Raw genomic sequence first — 18,393 nt, forward strand, 5'->3', positions numbered from 1 at the left:
TCCAGACCTAGCCGTTCAAGGAAGCCTGATAAGTCCATCAGGGGAAAACACAGAGAGAGAGAAGAAATGCAGACAGAGACAGCACGCAAAGAAAATAGTAGTATAAATCTCAACATTCGATGATTAAGCTGAAGCTTAAAGTAAATCTCATATCGTGAAATCTTATAGGTATACATTTGACTGGATTATCTCTTTATCTCTGAGAGAAGCACTGCTTGGTAATTTTAGCTCTTATTTATTTCGTACTATGAGTGTGAGTTGGTTTCGAACGCCCAGTGAATTTCAAAGTCCATGCCTTGCCTCGTTCGCTCGCGCGGCTGTAAAAACAGGCTGCACAGGAGCTTTGAAGACTGCATATTCAAGACATATATCCAACGCGACACGTGCAACCTGCAGCTGTGTGTGCATTCGCGGTTCAGTGGTGGAACCCTCGTCTGCCGGTGGGAAACCAGGGGTTTGGTTCCAGCCCAATGTAGCATCCTTTACCTTTTCATTCTGCACACATGAGATCGCCTGAATTGGAATAAATTCACGTGCCGGCTTCAATCTGTAAAACTTCTTGAAAGATTATCTTAATTTCGTCTCCGTGTGTTACGTGGACAAACCCTTTGCATTCTGCCCTCTGGTGCTCAAACATGCTCTGCTGGAGATAAGTCAAACCTGCCTTCTGCACCGCTGAAAAGATGTGAGAAACCAATTGGTGATTTTGATTAAAAATGGGGACACAACGGGGTTCATCCGGTTTGAACCAGTGAAACTCCCTGAGCGAGAATCAGACCGAAAGGCAACGGAGATGTTCAGCCAGGGTAAAATTCCGCTCCCATATACCCGATCCGCCATCCTTTCAGAACGCTGTGTCCATCCAATCTCGCTTTCTTGTACCATGTGCGATGTAGAGCAATATCAGGTTCGACACCAATTATTTCATATCAACAATATTAGTCTCTCTTTATCAAATTTGTTTTGAATGTCCGACTTGTAATATCAAGTAACACTTTACAGAATGAATTACTCTGAAACGACATTGTCGTCTGTCTCGGTATCGTCACAATATACACTCGACCACAAGTCAACTTTACTCAAATTGCTACTTTCATTCACTATGAGAGTGAAGAGACGTAAGTGGACATTTGCAAACAGCACATGTGCCAGCATTGGTGGTTCAGTGGTAGAATTCTCGGCTCCCACGCGAGGGACTCGGTTTCGATTCCCGGCCAATGCAGGATCGTTTTGCATTCTGCACCAATGAGCAACTTGGGAACTGGATTCAGCCATTTTACCTCTCGAGAGTGTTCTGCAATTGAATAAGATTATGGCTGATCTGTGACCAACATCCATATCACCGCCTGAGCATCATATACCTTAATTCCTCTGGTTCACAAAAACCTATCAATCTCAGGTTTAAAATTAACAATTAAGCTAGCATCAACTGCTGTTTGCGAAAGAGAGTTCCAAACTTCTACCTCCCTTTGCTTGTGGAAGTGTTTCCCAACTTCACTCCTGAAATTGCTGACTCTAATGTTTATGCTATGTCCCCTCGTCCCAGGCACCCAACGAGCAGAATTAGTTTCTCTCTATCTACCCCAACAATTCCCCTTAATATCTTGAAAACTTCGATAAAATCTGCCCTTAACCTACCAAATTCCAGGGGAAACAACCCGAGTTTGTGTAATCTCTCGTCGGAATTTAACCCTTGGAGCCCAGGTATCATTCTAGTAAATCTACACTGCACTCCCTCCACAGCCAATTTATCCTCCCTCAGGTGCGGTGCCCAGAACTGAACACAGTACTCCAAGTGTGGTCCAACCAGAGCTTTGAATAGCTGTAGCATAATGTCTATTCTCTAGTATTCTATGCCTCTAAATAAAAAAGGCCAGGATTACATTCGCCTTTTTGATTATTTTTTGCACCTGTCCATGACATTCTAATGACTATGTAGCTGGACCCCTGAGTCCCTTTGGACCTCCACAGTTTCGAGCATTTCATCATTTAGAAAGTATTCTGAAATATCCTCCTCAGGTCCAAAGTGGATGACCTCACACTGGACTAAATTGAAATCCATTTGTCAGTTTTGCCCATTCGTTTATTATATTAATGTCTCTGTAATATTGTTCTTCCATTTGCACTGCGTACAATGCTGCACATCTTGGTGTTATCAGCTAACTTGGATATGTGGCTTTCTATCCTATCATCTAATATCAATGAGGCCGCCTGAAGGTAAATTCACATTGAGCTTCAATCTCCTCATCAGCTTGAGACATTTATTTACTTCACATGTGTTTCGCCTTGGAAAGTTCCGCACTCTCTCCTCTGGATCTTAAAAATGCTCTCGATATAATTCAATTCGACCAACAGCAACACTGAAAAGGTATCAGAAGCCAATTGGTGACTTTTCACAAAAAGCCTTGTGGTTGTAAGCGTCGTCGTGGATTCGAACCCGGGACCGTTCGTATCATGAATCAATAAAATCCCCGAAGTGATAATCATATCCCGAGAACAACAAAGCACTGTAGCTACCGTCGTGCAGCCAGTATAAATGTCCGCTGCCTCCCACAGCCGATCAGCCATCTTTCAGACCGCTTCTGTCCATCCCATCTCGTTTTCTATTCTGGCAACAGCAACATCAACTTGTACACTAACTATTTCCAGTCACCAATATTAGTCTCCCTTTATCAAATGGTTTTGACTGTACGACCTGTATTATCAAGTAAGACGTTTCAGAATTAGTTGCTCTGAAACTACCTTGCTTGGGAGGATACTGAGAGGTGTAGATGAACACAGGGACCTTGAAGTGCATGTCCACAGATCCCTGAAGGTAGATGGACAGGTAGATAAGGTGGTTAAAAGGCATACAGGATACTTTCCTTCATTAGCCGAGGCATCGACTGTAATAGCAGTGAGATTATGCTAGAACTGTATAAAACATTAGTTAGGCCACAACTTGAGTACTGCGTGCAGTTGTGGTCATCACATTACAGGAAAGATGCGATTACACTGGAGACTCGTGACTCCCCGAAACCTTTCTAACATCTACAAGGCATAAGTCAGGAGTGTGATGGAATGCTCTCCACTTGCCTGGACGAGTGCAGCTCCAGCAACATTCAATAGGCTCGACACAACCCAGGAAAAAGCAGCCCACTTGATTAGCACATCATCCACCACCTTAAACATTCACTCCCTCCACCACCAGCGCACTGTGGCTGCAATGTGTACCATCCACAAGATGCAACTCCAAAACCCGCGACCTCTGCCACCTGTAAGGACAAGGGCAGAAGGCACATATGAACTCCGCAACCTGCACGGCCCCCTTCAAGTCTCACACCATCGTTACTTGGAAATATATCGCCGTTCCATCATCATCGCTGGGTCAAAATCCTGGAAATCCCTACATTGCAGCACCGTGGGAGAACCTTCACCACACGGACTGCAGCGGTTCAAGAAGACGGATCACCTCCATCTTCTCAAGGGCAATAAGTGCTGGCCTTTCCACCGACGCCGACATCCCATCAATGAATAAAAAAATGTTAGGATTTCCTTCAGTCTGAAACAGAATGTTGCTGGTTGATTAATGGCGATTAGAACATTACAGAGTGTAATGAGTTTTGCGAAATCAATACAATAAAATATTTTGTATAAATCAATCCATTGGGAAAATTCTGCCTCCATGTTTCTACTGTTCCCTTTCATCCATGGGCCGCAATCTTACTGATAAGCCTACCGTGCGGCATTTTATGAAGCGTCCATATACATTGCATCAACTGCATTGCCTTCATCTCCCCTCTATGCTAATGTATCAAAAAGCTCTATCAGGTTAGTTGAACACGATTTGCCTTTAACAAATCCATGCCGGCTTTCCCTAATCGATCCACACTCGTCCAAGTGACTGTTAATTCAGTCCCGGATTATCGTTTGTAAATGTTTCCCCACCACTGAGGTTAAACTGACTGGCCTATAGTTACTGAGGTAATCCTTGCATTCTTTTTTGAACAAGTGTGTAACATTTACAACTCTCCAGTCCTCTACACCACCCCCATACCTATGGATGTTTGGAAGATTACGGCCAGTACCTCCGCAATTTCCACCCTTACTTCCCTCAGCAATCTCGGCCGATCCCATCCGGACCTGATGACTTATCTACTTAAATACAGCCAGCCTTTCAAATACCTCTTCTTCATCAATGTTTCGCCCATCCTGTATCTCAACTATATCTTCCTTTCCTGAGACTCTGGTAAACATCTTCTTCCTTGGTAAAGATAGATGTCATTACTCATTTAATACCTCGACCATTCCCTCTGCCTCCACGAGTAGATCTCCTTTCTGGCCCCTAATCAGAGGAGGGCTCTAACTACCCGTTTAATGTTCACATGCCTGTAGTATACTTTTGGATTCCCTATTATGTTGGCCGCCAGTCCATTCTCATACTCTCTCTTTGCACCTATTGTTTCATTTTTCACTTCCCCTCTGAACTTTCTTTATTCTGCCTGGTGAATGAATAAAAAAAAAGTTAGGATTTCCGTCAGACTGAAACAGAAAGTTATTGGTTGATTAATGGCGATTTGAACAACTATTCGCCTTTTTACTGAGTTTCAATTAGTTTTGCGTAATTAATATAGTAAACTATTTTGTAAAAGTTAATTCCCTGGACGGGAACCGGACCCATCTTCCACACTGAGAGCATTTGCAGACGGCCGCTATATTCTGAGCATTTCCTTTAGCTGTTTGCACAGTAGAGGTTCCGTCGTGTAGTGGTTATCACGTTCGCTAAATCCAACCGAACAATTGCCCGGTTCAAAACCAAACAGCAGTGTTATCCACTAAAAATCAATTAATATGAAACAAGCAAGAATTCAATCTGTGGTTAAATATGAATAAAACGCAACACCGACGGGTACGGTAGCATAGTGGTTCTGTTACGAGACGGAATAATCCAGAAACCTATACCAATAATCACAAAGTCATGAGTTCCATTCCCACCACAGCAGCTGGAGAATTCAAATTCAATTAATTAAATAAAATCTGGAATTAAAATACTCATATCAATAATGGTGGTCATGAAACTACCGGATTGTCGTAAAAACCCATCTGCTTCACTAATGTCATTCAGGGAACGAAATCTACCATCCTTACCCTGTCTGGCCCACATGTGACGCCAGACCCACAGCAATGTGGTTGATTCTTAATTGCCCGCTCAAATGGCCAAGCAAGCAACTCAGTTGTAAAAATCTCGATTTAAAAAAAGTCATAATCAGAATAAAACCGGACGGACCACAAGGCACCGGACAGGACAAAGGCAAACCAAGCCCAGTCGACCCTGCAAAATCCTCCTCACTAACATCTGGGGAATTGAGCCAAAATTTGGAGAGCTGTCCCACAGATTAGTCAAGCAGCAGCCCTGCACAGCCAAACTCACAGAATCATACCTTTCAGCTCATTGTCCCAGACTCTTCCATCACCATCCCTCGGTGTGTCCTGTCCCATCGGCAGGACAGACCGACCAGAGGTAGCGGCACAGTGATATGCAGTCACGAGGGAGTGGCCATGGGAGTCCTCAACATTGACTCTGGAACCCATGCAATCTCATGGCATCAGGTCAAACATGAGCAAGGAAACCTCCTGCTGATTACCACCAACCGCCCTCCCTCAGCTGATGAATCAGTCCTCCTCCATGTTGAGAACCACTTGGAGGAAGCACTGAGGGTAGCAAGGGCACAGAATGTACTCTGGGTGGGGGACTTCAATGTCCATCACCAAGAGTGGCTCGGTCGCACCACTACTGACCGAGCTGGCCGAGTCCTGAAGGACATAGCTGCCAGACTGGGCCTGCGGCAGGTGGTGAGTGAAGCCAAAACGAGGGAAAAAATTACTTGACCTCGTCCTCACCAATCAACCTGTCGAAAATGCATCTGCCCATGACAGTATTGGTGGATGTGACCACCGCACAGTCCTCGTGGAGATGCAGTCCTGTCTTCGCACTGAGGGCACCATCCAATGTGTTGTGTGCCACTACCACCGTGCTAAATGGGATAGATTCAGAACAGATCGAGCAGCTCAAAACTCGCATCCATGAGGTGCTGTGGGCCATCAGCAGCAGAAGAATTGTATTCCAGCACAATCTTTCACCTCATGGCTCGGCATATTCCTCATTCTACCATTACCAACAAGCCAGGGGATCAACCCTGGTTCAATGAGGAATGTAGAAGAGCATGCCAGGACCAGCACCAGGCGTACCTAAAAATGAGGTGCCAACCTGATGAAGCGAAAACTCAGGACTTCATGCATGCTAAACAGCGGAAGCAACATGCTATAGAAAGGGCTGAGCGATTCCACAAACAACGGATCCGATCAAAGCTCTGGCAGTCCTCCCACATCCAGTCGTGAATGGTGGTGGAAAATTAAACAACTAACGGGAGGAGGAGGCTCTGCAAACATCCCCATCCTCAACGATGGCGGAGTCCAGCACGTGAGTGCCAGAAGTGCCGAGTGGATGGTCCATCTCGGCCTCCTCCCGATATCCCCACCATCACAGAAGCCAGTCTTCAGCCAATTCGATTCACTCCACGTGATATCAAGAAACGGCTGAGGGCACTGGACACAGCAAAGGCTATGGGACCCGAAAACATCCCGGCTGTTGTGCTCCAGAACTAGCTGCGCCTCTAGCCAAGCTGTTCCAGTACAGCCGGAACACTGGCATCTACCCGAGAATGTGGAATATTGCCATGGTATGTCCTGTCCACAAAAAGCAGGACAAATCCAATCCGGCCAATTGCCACCCCATCAGTCTGCTCTCAATCATTAGCAAAGTGATGGAAGGTGTCGTCGACAGTGCTATCAAACGGCACTAACTCACTAATAACCTGCTCACCGATGCTCAGTTTGGGTTCCGCCAGGACCAACTCGGCTCCAGACCTCATTACAGCCTTGGTTCAAACATGGACAAAAGAGCTGAATTCCACAGGTGAGGTGACAGTGACTGCATTTGACATCAAGGCAGCATTTGACCGGGTGTGGCACCAAGGAGCCCAAGTTAAATTGAAGTCAATGGGAATCAGCGGAAAAACTCTCCAGCGGCTGGAGTCATACATGGCACAAAGGAAGATGGTAGTGGTTGTTGGAGGCCAATCATCTCAGCCCCAGAACATTGCTGCAAGAGTTCCTCAAGGCAGTGTCCTCGGCCCAACCATCTTCAGCTGCTTCATCAATGACCTTCCCTCCATCATAAGGTCAGAAATGGGGATGTTCGCAGATGATTGCACATTGTTCAGTTCTATTCGCAACCCCTCAGATAATGAAGCAGTCCGAGCCCGCATGCAGCAAGACCTGGGCAACATCCAGGCTTGGGCTCAAAAGTGGCAAGTAACATTCGCGCCAGACAAGTGCCAGGCAATGACCATCTCCAACAAGAGAGAGTCTAACCACCTCCCCTTGACATTCAAAGGCATTACCATCGCCGAATCCCCCATCATCAACATCCTGGGGGTAACCATTGACCAGAAACTTAACTGGACCCGCCATATAAATATTGTGGCTACGAGAGCAGATCAGAGGCTGGGTATTCTGCATCGAGTGACTCACCTCCTGACTCCCCAAAGCCTTTCCACTATCTGCAAGGCACAAGTCAGGAGTGTGATGGAATACTCTCCACTTGCTTGGATGAGTGCAGCTCCAGCAACACTCAAGAAGCTCGAAACCATCCAAGATAAAGCAGCCCGCTTGATTGGCACCCCATCCACCACCCTAAACATTCACTCCCTTCACCACCGGCGCACAGTGGCTGCAGTGTGTACCATCCACAGGATGCACTGCAGCAACTCGCCAAGGCTTCTTCGACAGCACCTCCCAAACCTGCTAACTCTACCACCTAGAAGGACAAGAGCAGCAGGTACATGGGAACAGCAGCACCTGCACATTCCCCTCCAAGTCACACACCATCCCGTCTTGGAAATATATCGCCGTTCCTTAATCGTCGCTGGGTCAAAATCCTGGAACTCCCTTCATAACAGCACTGTGGGAGAACCTTCACCACACGGATTCTAGCGGTTCAAAAAGGCAGCTCACCACCACCTTCTCAAGTGCAATTAGGGATGGGCAATAAATGCCGGCCTCGCCAGCGACGCCCACATCCCATGAACGAATAAAAGAAACCTCACCGAACCGGTCCATTTTCTGTAGAGTTCTACACACATTCAAACACTACACAGACACCGACAGTGTAGCTGCCTCACTCCCGTTTCATGCCCTGACGATGCAGAAAGTCCCTTCAAAGCTACACATTGCGAATGATTTCAGTTGATCTGTGAGAGATCATTAAAGGATCCTGCAGCGTTGCCTTGGTTAATACCTACATTCCTAAACAGCATTGCAGACCCGGCAAAAACACATTGATGTTCGATATTCCCCAGGTCCCGGATTGAGTGAGGCCACGACAGCAAATACATTCAGTCCGCCTGTCCGGCCCCGCTCTCTCCAATCACAAGTTGCTGGCGGGAAGCTGCATTTGCCGCTTCAGACAGCGCATTACTGCCCATCCCTGGGAAACAAGATAACACGGAAGCTTTGACAACACATCGCAGGCATCGTCTGTCCCATGGTTGTTGCTCCGCTGCAAAGACAGAACTTGCCAGCTGTTTCAAAATTTACAGCCTGAACAGAAACATGAATCCTGGATCCTCAGATCACTACACGTTAATAAAAATCTGATGCTTTAACCTACTGAGCTGTGCAGGTTCGCTAGTTGTTAAGTTTCCATCGTAAATGTTCATAGTTGGAGTCTGAATTATCCCTTGTCGACGTCGAACTTGGGCGAGGGTCCCTGTTATAAAATTCTCAGCAACGTGTTGAGGAGAATTCTTGTTTCTGTTGAACATGATGTAAGAAACATGGACAGTGAACTCGTGAGTTTACAATTCTTCTTGTTTGTGCCAAATGTCTTGTCTTTCGTTAGCACCAATTAAAATAACACTTTACCCACGGTTCAAAAGCTGAACTTGTCCCACACGGGAGTTGGAAAAGGCCTCTCGAACTTTCAGCGTATTAACATCTGTAAGCTGAATAATTTCCCCCGTTACACAGTGAAACCAGGCAGCATATTTCCCTTCCAAATTTTCCCAACACGAAACTTCCAATCGATGAATATCCGTTTAACGAAAAGAAGAATTGTATTTTTGGTTATTTTGATTTGAAGATCTCGTCCAGGCCCCTTTGCCATAGCCCCCTCTCCCCTTATAAACAAGTAAACCCGCACCTGCTATTGCAAGACGGTAGGCCAGATGAACCCAAGTGCCTAAATGGGAACACTAAGTAGATGCGAGATGGAACATACCAATTGTGCCTTGAAATCTGATCAAAATGTTCGGAGTAAAATGTTCGACTGTTCTAGGTGAGGCTGAATCTCACAATCTGGATATTTCTGAAGCTCATAAAAGTACCGCACGATGACCGCTTGCGCCATCAGAGCAGCGCACAATCGGTCCGATCAGTGCTCCCGTCAAACAGCTTCATTTTCCGTCTCTCAATTATCGCTTCGTGATCTTTCTCCGATTTCTCCAAGAAGCCTCCAATCAAGATGCACTTCGTTAAATATCCACAGTGACCTTTAAAAGCCGTGGAATCAGAAACAAAACCCCAGACGATAAAAAGTTTTAATGATATTATTGTTAACTTAAGGACAATTTTTGATGGTACTTTAAGGAGGATTTGAGGAAACTGTGAGATGAAACGAATAAACTCTATCTGGACTCTCGTTGATTGAAGAGATGGGCGTTATTTCATTTGAAACCGTAGCTCGGAACTTTCTGATGGAGAAGTGTGTCGAAGATTGTGGTTAGTGGCAGTTGCCGGGGAAATCTAGAGGAAAGGGAGAAAAGTCAAAGTCACAGCTGTGACACCTCAAGTGCTCTGCTTATCTATAATATTTAGAAAGTAATGTACAATACAGGGCAAACCGAATTGGTATTGGTTATCAAAAATACTAAAGGATACAGGTTTGAAGGGGGATTTGTAAAAGAGGGAACGGATTTAACCGCCAGACCGAAATCATTCCACATGAATCCGAAGCGTCTTGGGGAAAAAGGCAGTGCGAACTGTTATGTTCGTGTCATGACTTCAATCACCCTTCAATTACCGACAGTATCTTTGAACGAGTTGTGCACAAAAACCGTGATTGAAACCGCATTGCATTTGTCAAACGTGTAGGTGACGATATTGGGGTTAATAAGGGACGATTTCAATTATTTGAAATTTCACCATACGTCATGACCCGAAAATCGACTGTAAAATCGAGTTTTCCTGTAAGTCGTGAATTGAAGGGAAAGGCGCATCAATCAGATCAGAGAAATGACGAGCAGAATAAGTGGATATAACATGCACGACTGAAAATCCCTGTTTTCGGAAGACTCAGTCCCCAGTGCTGGAGTGGATTGAGATTTCGAGCTGTTATTCACCAGCTTCAACTTCAGTAATTTCCCGTTTCCTGAAAATGAGATGAAACGAAATGAGCAGGTCCGACGAGCCGGTCTGCAACACAGGCCAATGACTCAGTGCAGCTCATGACCCAGTCACTGGGCTCCGTTATAGCCGCTCCTGTCAGTAATACACAAAGATAAATTATAAATCGGAAATAGAAAGAGATAATGTATAAAACTTGATTTCAACCACCAGGTTTTCCCTTTTTTCGGCTTTTAAAACAATCTGTTTCACAGTTTGTCAAACCCGAAACAGCCTCTGGGATTTGCTTATTGGAATTTCAGTGGAAATCGGAACAAATATACCCGCTGAGGTTTCGGTGTTTTTACTGGTTTATTTATATCAGTGAGTGACTGATTTTAAACGAGCTGAGGGTCTAAACCTGAGGTAAGAGCCTGGGATAGACAAGAGATTCTTCAATGTATCAAGTTAAATTACACTGATTCCACCAACACTGGACATCACATCCCTTAAACATTGTTACCTGTTACTATATAAAACTGGTGAGGGTGGAAATGGGAAATAACGGAAAAAACCTTCATTGTATCAAACTTATTATTATTATTATACAAACAATGTACAGCCTATCTCATAAAAAAGTCTCAATGTTAAACCAGTCGCCAGTCCCAGACCCGCTGTGCCCGTGATATGATTCGCATCCGATTCTGACTGACTTAGTATCAGACGCGCTCCCGTCAACAGTAAACGGATGGGGCGGGATTCATAAGAAAAAAATGAGGACCGACCTTCGCAGAACCTGTTTTCATAATTTAACCATTTTAGCCCCGGTATCATTCTGGTGAATCTGCGCTGCACCCCCTCCAAGGCCAATATATCCTTCCTGAGATGTTTTGCCCAGAACTGAATGCAATACTTTAAATGGGGTCTCAGCAGGGATTTCTATCTGTAACATACTTCCCCCCTTTGAATACCAGCTTCCTTAATATAAAGGCCAACATCCCATGAGACATTTAAATAATTTTTTCTGCGATTCCACTGGCTTTGAGCGATTTCTGTACTTGGACCCCTGAATATCTCTGCTCCTCCACAGTTCCTAACTTCTCACCATTCAGAAAATATTCTGATCTATCTTGCTTCGCTCCAAAGTAGATGAGCTCACACTTCTCCATATTGAAAGTTTGAACAGACTGGGGCTCTTCTGTACAGAAAAGAGAAGACTCGGGGGTGACCTAATATCGGACTTTAAGATTATGCAAGGGTTTGATAGGTTAGACGTAGATAAGGTGTTTGCACTTGCGGAGGTGGGGACTCCAAATCATTGGAGCCATGAACATCAGGTAGTCACTATTTAATTCAATATGGCATTCAAGAGGAACACATTCACCCAGAGAGTGGTTATAATGTGCAATTCGCTCCCACAAGGAGTAGTTTAGGTGAATAGCATGGATTCGTTTAAGGCGAAGCTAGATAAACACATGGAGGAGAAAGGAATATAAGGGTTAGCTCATACGGTTAAATGAAGAGGGGTTGGCGGAGGCTTGTCTGTAGCATAAACACCGGCATAATCTCGTTGGGCCGAATTGCCTGTTTTCGTGATGTACATTCTTTGTAATTCTATGTAACTCCATCTGCCCCAATTTTGCCAACTCACTTAATCTTTCAGTTTCCCTTTGCAAGTTTATGCTTCCATTTACAATATTCACTGTGACACATAACCTGGTGTCAGCGACAAGCGTGGATATAAGAACATAAGAACATAAGAAATAGGAGCAGGAGTAGGCCAATCGGCCCCTCGAGCCTGCTCCGCCATTCAATAAGATCATGGCTGATCTGATCCTAACCTCAAATCTAAATTCATGTCCAATTTCCTGCCCGCTCCCCGTAACCCCTAATCCCCTTTACTTCCAGGAAACTGTCTATTTCTGTTTTAAATTTATTTAATGATGTCGCTTCCACAGCTTCCTGGGGCAGTAAATTCCACAGACCTACTACCCTCTGAGTGAAGAAGTTTCTCCTCATCTCAGTTTTGAAAGAGCAGCCCCTTATTCTAAGATTATGCCCCCGAGTTCTAGTTTCACCCATCCTTGGGAACATCCTTACCGTATCCACCGATCAAGCCCCTTCACAATATTATATGTTTCAATAAGATCGCCTCTCATTCTTCTGAACTCCAATGAGTTGAGTCCCAATCTACTCAACCTCTCCTCATATGTCCACCCCCTCATCCCCCGGATTAACCGAGTGAACCTTATTTGTAACGCCTCGAGAGCAAGTATGTATTTTCTTAAGTATGGACACCAAAACTGTATTCAGTATTCCAGGTGCGGTCTCACCAATACCTTATATAACTGCAGCAATACCTCCCTGTTTTTATATTCAATCCCCCTAGCAATAAAAGCCAACATTCTGTTGGCCTTCTTGATCACCTGCTGCACATGCATACTAACTTTTTGACTTTCTTGCACGAGGACTCCCAGATCTCTTTGTACTGCAGTACTTTCCAGTTTCTCGCCACTAAGATAATAACTTGCTTTCTGATTTTTCCTGCCAAAGTGCATCACCTCACATTTTCCAATATTGCATTGCATCTGCCAAATCTCCGCCCACTCACCCAGCCTGTCGATTTCCCCTTCTACGTTTTTTATGTCCTCCTCACTCTCTACTTTCCCTCCCATCTATGTACCATTTGCAAACTTTGATACGTTACACTCGGTCCCCTCCTCCAAATCGCCAGAATATGCGGCAGTCTATTCCGTCGTCTACATCATTTATACACCCGGTCTCTTCCTCCCTATTCTAACCAACTCCCAACCCGTTTCGATAGGTTGCTTTAAATTCTACGCGCTCCCATTTATGTTCACAGTATCTTCTGTGGTACCTTATCGAATCCTTCTGGAATTCAATATTATATAACATCCATAGACACTCCATTATCTACCACGTTAGATATATCTTCAAAAAGTTCAACTAGCTTTGTTGGACTTGACTTACCCTTTATAAATCCATGCTGGTTCTCTCTGATTACTTCATATTTATCCAAGTGCTCAGGCATTCCTTCCTTAATAACGAATACTGGTAACGTCCCCACCACGGACGTCAGACTAATGGGTCTATAATTTCCAACTTCATCTCTGCTACCCATCCTAAATAATGGGGTGACATTGACAATGTTTCAATCAAAGGACCAATTCCTGAATCAAGATATTTTGAACGATCATGACTAAAACATGTACAATTTCCTCGCCTATTCCTCTTGGTCCCCTCGGGTGGTAACGATCAGGTCCTGGAGATTTGTCTATCTTTAATCTAATTATTTTCTCCATTGCCATTATTTTACTTGTACTGAATCCCCATGATTTATTTACAGTTGTCCTCGTGTCTCTGGTATGTTATCCTCATCCTTTTCTGTGAAGTAAATATTTAGCAATTCTGCTATTTCCTGATATTCAATTACAATATCACCTCTGTCTGTCTTTAAAGGGCCCACATTACTCTTAGTCACCCTTCTTTCTCTTCATGTACTGGTAAAAATCTTGATTGTTGTCCTCATTTTCCCTCACAGGTTTTTCTCCTTTTCCCTGATTGTTCCTCTTCCGGTTTTTAGTTTCAGCACCGCAAGAAATAATACTTTGCAATAAAGTTCGGCTCAATAGTTCTTTACTGTCAGAGAGAATTGTCTGATCCCCGAATTTATTTAATGTAACAAACACAAGCACACATAATCATCGGTGTATCAATGCACTGATGGATACACAAAGATGAACACAGCGAAAAAATGCAGGAAGTATCGGGATGCACTGGTAAACGGACAAGCGAAATCGACAAAATCAAACGGTCTGAACCCCGAACAGACAATAACGTGTCGCTGATAGATGTTATTGAGAGGAGGTGTGAACAAGTTGTCACCAATTGGCGCTGTGGCTTAGCTGGTTAAAGCATCTGTCTAGTAAACAGGGGATCCTGGGTTCAACTCCCAGCAGTGCCTTATGCAACTTATTATTTTCACCTAATTTGTGGAATGAAGCGACAAAATAACACTGTGGTGTTTGGATTTGTTCAGGTTTCAGGCGGGAAAAGATATCAAGATGACTGCTCAAAAACGCACTTTCATTATTCAGACAGACCTCTCATTGAATGTGTCTGTAACACGTTCTTGTTTCTGGTCTCGTTGGGGTCGGGGTATAATTCACGATTTGAAGTTTAAACCCGGAAGTAGTCCAAATTCTGACCGAGACTTGTGATCTTGACCAGCGGTGCAAACTTTTGAAAACTGGAAAGTGAAAGTTTCCAAATCACTCCACCTGAATCCCCGGGCCCTGACGAAATATATCCCAGGCTGTTAATAGAAGCAAGGAAGGAAATAGCGGAGGCTCTGACCATCGTTTTCCAATCCTCCCTGGTTACAGGTGTGATGCCGAAGGATTGGAGGACTGCGAAAGATGTACCGTTGTTTAAAAGGGAGAAAGAGATCGATCGAGTAATTACTGGCCAGTCAGAATAACCTCGGTCAGGCTGAAGGTATTCCATTAAATCTACACTGTACTTCCTCCACAGCCAATACTGGGAGGAGGGGACTCTTGACTGACAAGCCTCAGCTGCACCAGGAGAGCAAACCCACGCTCTCTCTTATTCCTGGGATGTGCTACCTTTGAAAAAAAAAGGTGAATATCTCTATACCTTTAAACTCTCTGTCCCTCTGCACAGCATTGAAAGTGTATTGTAGGACGGTGTGAGTGTCTTTATACCTTTAAACACTCTGTCCCTCTGCACAGCATTGACAGTGTATTGTAGGACGGTGTGAGTGTCTTTATACCTTTAAACTCTCTGTTTCACTGCACAGCATTGACAGTGTATTGTAGGACGGTGTGAGTGTCTTTATACCTTTAAACTCTCTGTTTCACTGAACAGCATTGAAAGTGTATTGTAGGACCGTGCGTGTGTCTTTATACCTTTAAACTCTCTGTTTCACTGCACAGCATTGACAGTGTATTGTCGGATGGTGTGAATGGGATGAGGGTCTGTGGGGCGAAGTGCAGCCGATTGGGAGCAGCGCCCGTTTGCGGGCTGAGTATTGCACGCTTGATTTTGTCTCTCCCTTCTATCTTTCTTTCTCTCTTTCGTCCTTTCACCCCCCTCTCTCCCATTCTTTCTTTCACTCTCATTTCATTCCTCTTATTTCGTGCTTTTTCTTTCTGCCCCAGCACCTTTGTCTGTATCCTGTTTTTGTTCTCTCATGTGTCTCTGTTGGATGATCCAAAATTCAGACCCGCCGCTGCCTCCAGCTTTTTCTTCCTTCTACAATCATGGTCGATTTCATTGAGACTTTCCTGCGGCCTTGCCTACTCTAACACTCACTTTCACATTCTTACGCCTTGAAGTTTGCTCGACATCGACCGCGGTTTCTCGGGGGCACATGTCCCGTTCGCATCAATGTTCATTTGTGCCTTGAAACCAGTCGATACATTTCGATCTGCTCCAGACACAAGCTCAAAGAAAGCAGGGCTGGCATTCGGAAGGAGAGCGCAGACTTTTCCGTGAAATTTCCACGGGGTATCTTGTGACACGGGGGATGTTAACTGAAGAACTGGGTTTTGTTTCCATGGTCGTTCGCACTTTTCCCCGAGCAGTTGATTTGCGGGAGAGACGGGCGGCGCGACATAGCTGCGAAAGACGGATGAAAGCTGCACTTCTAGCAATCTGAGCGGTGCAGGAAAGTCGGAAATGTTCCGCTTGATCTGAATAGGTCTGTGGAAATGTCCGATTGTAAAGGAATGAGGAGAAATGAAAAGAGCGGCAATGGTGAAAAAGTGTCGATTACAGGAGATTGGCCGTGAGCGAAAGGTCCTTTGAAAGCTCGGCGCGGAGGGGATTTTGTTCCGAAACGGCAGACTTTAAAGCGCGTGGGGAAAGTAAAGTGCGAGCTGCGTCCTTGGGTCAAATTGGGTGTTTTCAGGAAAACAGCCATTGTGAAATCACAAAAATGAAAACAGAAAATGCTAAAAACGCTGAGCAGGTCAGGCAGCACCTGTGGAGAAAGAACCAGAGGGAACGTTTCAGCTCTGTGACCTGAATCATCAGAACTGAAGGATTTGCCATGTGCGTGAGTAACTTCGCTGTCTAAGATGCTGGCTTCCATCTCTGAATTATGTGGGCTTGAATCTTACTGCTGCCAGAATTTGTGGAGTTTTTCATTTTGGCCGCCTCACCAAAAACCCTTCTTTGACAAGAAGTGCTTTTCCGTATTGCTGGTTTACACCTGTTTGCACAATTCAGCAGAGTCTGGATTGCCACCCAACTGTTTCTGAGACGGAGGAGTTGGGAGTGTAAGTTGTGATCTCGGCGAAGTATCAATCAATGTGCACAATGGCGCCCTGGTGAACCGAGTACCTCTTATAGTCAGTATAATATAAAAGATATGCACCATAATTATGAATTTCTTCTTTGCATCACACTAGGATTTATTATCAGGGAATACACATAAGCAGGTCCATTTACGTCACGCTCCGGTCGCTTTGCATCGCCTCCCACAAATAGAATAGAATCATAGAAAGGTCACAGCACCAAAAGAGGCCATTCGGCACATCGAGTCCGTGCCGGCTCTCTGCAAGTGCAATCCAGATAGACCCACTCCCCCACCCTATCCCTGCAGCTCTGTATTTTCTTTCGTTTCAAATACTTATCCAGTTCCTTATCGAAGACCATGATTGAATCTGCCTCCACCACCCCCTCGGGCGGTGTATTCCAGATCCTAAACACTCGCTGTGTCGAAAAGTTTGTCCTCATGTCACCTTTGGTTCTTTTGCCAAACACCTTAAATCTATGTTCTCTGGTCCTTGAACCTTCCGCCAATAGGAACAGTTTCTCTCTATCTAATCTGTCCAGATCCTTCATGATTTTGAATACCTCTATCAAATCTCCTCGTAACCGTCTCTGTTCCAAGCAGAACAACCCCAGCTTCTCCAATCTATCCATGAAACTTATACCCCTCATCCCTGGAATCTTTACAGTAAATCTCTTCTGTGGGTATTCGGTATTAACATCGCCGAATCCCCCACTATCAACATACTCGCGGTCACCATTAACCAGAAATTTAACTGGACCAGCTACATAAATATTGTGGCTTCAAGTGCAGGTCAGAGGCTGGATATTCTGCGCCAATTGACTCACCTTCGAATTCCCTAAAGCCGTTCAACCATCTACAAGGCGCAAGTTGAGTGAGTTGGAATACTCATGTGATGGTCATCGACCTGAAACGTTAACTCTGTTTCTGTGTCTGAAGATTCTGCCTGACCTGCTGAGGATATGCACATTCACAGTTTCTATTTCAGGTTGGCAACAGAGCCAGTATTTTCATTTTGAATAAAGGGGCTTTCACGTTTTTCTCCATGCGACGAGGTGGCCGAGAGGTTAAGGCGATGGACTGCTAATCTGTTGTGCTGTGCACGCGTGGGTTCGACTCCCATCCTCGTCGTTATTGTGTTTAAGTTTTGTTTCTCTCATTCAGTCAACCCAGAATGTCTGGTCAAAGTCCCATCCTTCTCGAAACGGCAGACGGAGGGTTGTGCATAGTTTGCTGAAATCAGCAACAGTTCCTTCCAGGACGGTGTTGAGATTGTATGGTCGCGAAGTATCAGAGTGCACATTGGTGTCATTGTAAAAAGAGTAAATCTTATGGTCAACGTGAGAGAAACCTATGCACCATAATTATGATTTATGTCCGGATCATTGCGTGTCTGTGTCTGTTTAAAAGGGGTGTGCTGTAAGTCCCGGATCATTCTGTGTGCGTTTTACCCGATTTTCTTGATACCTTTTTCCTTCTGAACTGAAATGACGATCCTCTCTCGAGAAGAAGGTTCACCGCCTGCTTCGGGCAACTGGTAGGAAAAATAACAAAAACTAATGAGACCAAGTTCATTCTGCTGGACTTCCATTCCAATCTCCGCACTCTATCCCCCTTTCAGTCCCACCCCC

General features: G+C 44.8%; 3 non-coding genes across 3 annotated transcripts; all 3 read left to right on the top strand.

The window, feature by feature from the left end:
• The first annotated feature begins 1,151 nt into the window (after positions 1 to 1,151).
• Positions 1,152 to 1,222, top strand: trnag-ccc (transfer RNA glycine (anticodon CCC)). The gene has a single exon. It is a non-coding gene; the product is annotated as a tRNA-Gly (tRNA).
• Positions 1,223 to 14,333: 13,111 nt separating this feature from the next.
• trnat-agu (transfer RNA threonine (anticodon AGU)) lies at positions 14,334 to 14,407 on the top strand. The gene has a single exon. It is a non-coding gene; the product is annotated as a tRNA-Thr (tRNA).
• A 3,404-nt stretch (positions 14,408 to 17,811) lies between these two features.
• Positions 17,812 to 17,893, top strand: trnas-gcu (transfer RNA serine (anticodon GCU)). Its single transcript has one exon. It is a non-coding gene; the product is annotated as a tRNA-Ser (tRNA).
• The last annotated feature ends 500 nt before the right edge of the window (positions 17,894 to 18,393 follow it).

The sequence above is a fragment of the Heptranchias perlo genome, unplaced genomic scaffold (assembly GCF_035084215.1).
Source record: "Heptranchias perlo isolate sHepPer1 unplaced genomic scaffold, sHepPer1.hap1 HAP1_SCAFFOLD_73, whole genome shotgun sequence".
NCBI lineage: Eukaryota > Metazoa > Chordata > Chondrichthyes > Hexanchiformes > Hexanchidae > Heptranchias > Heptranchias perlo.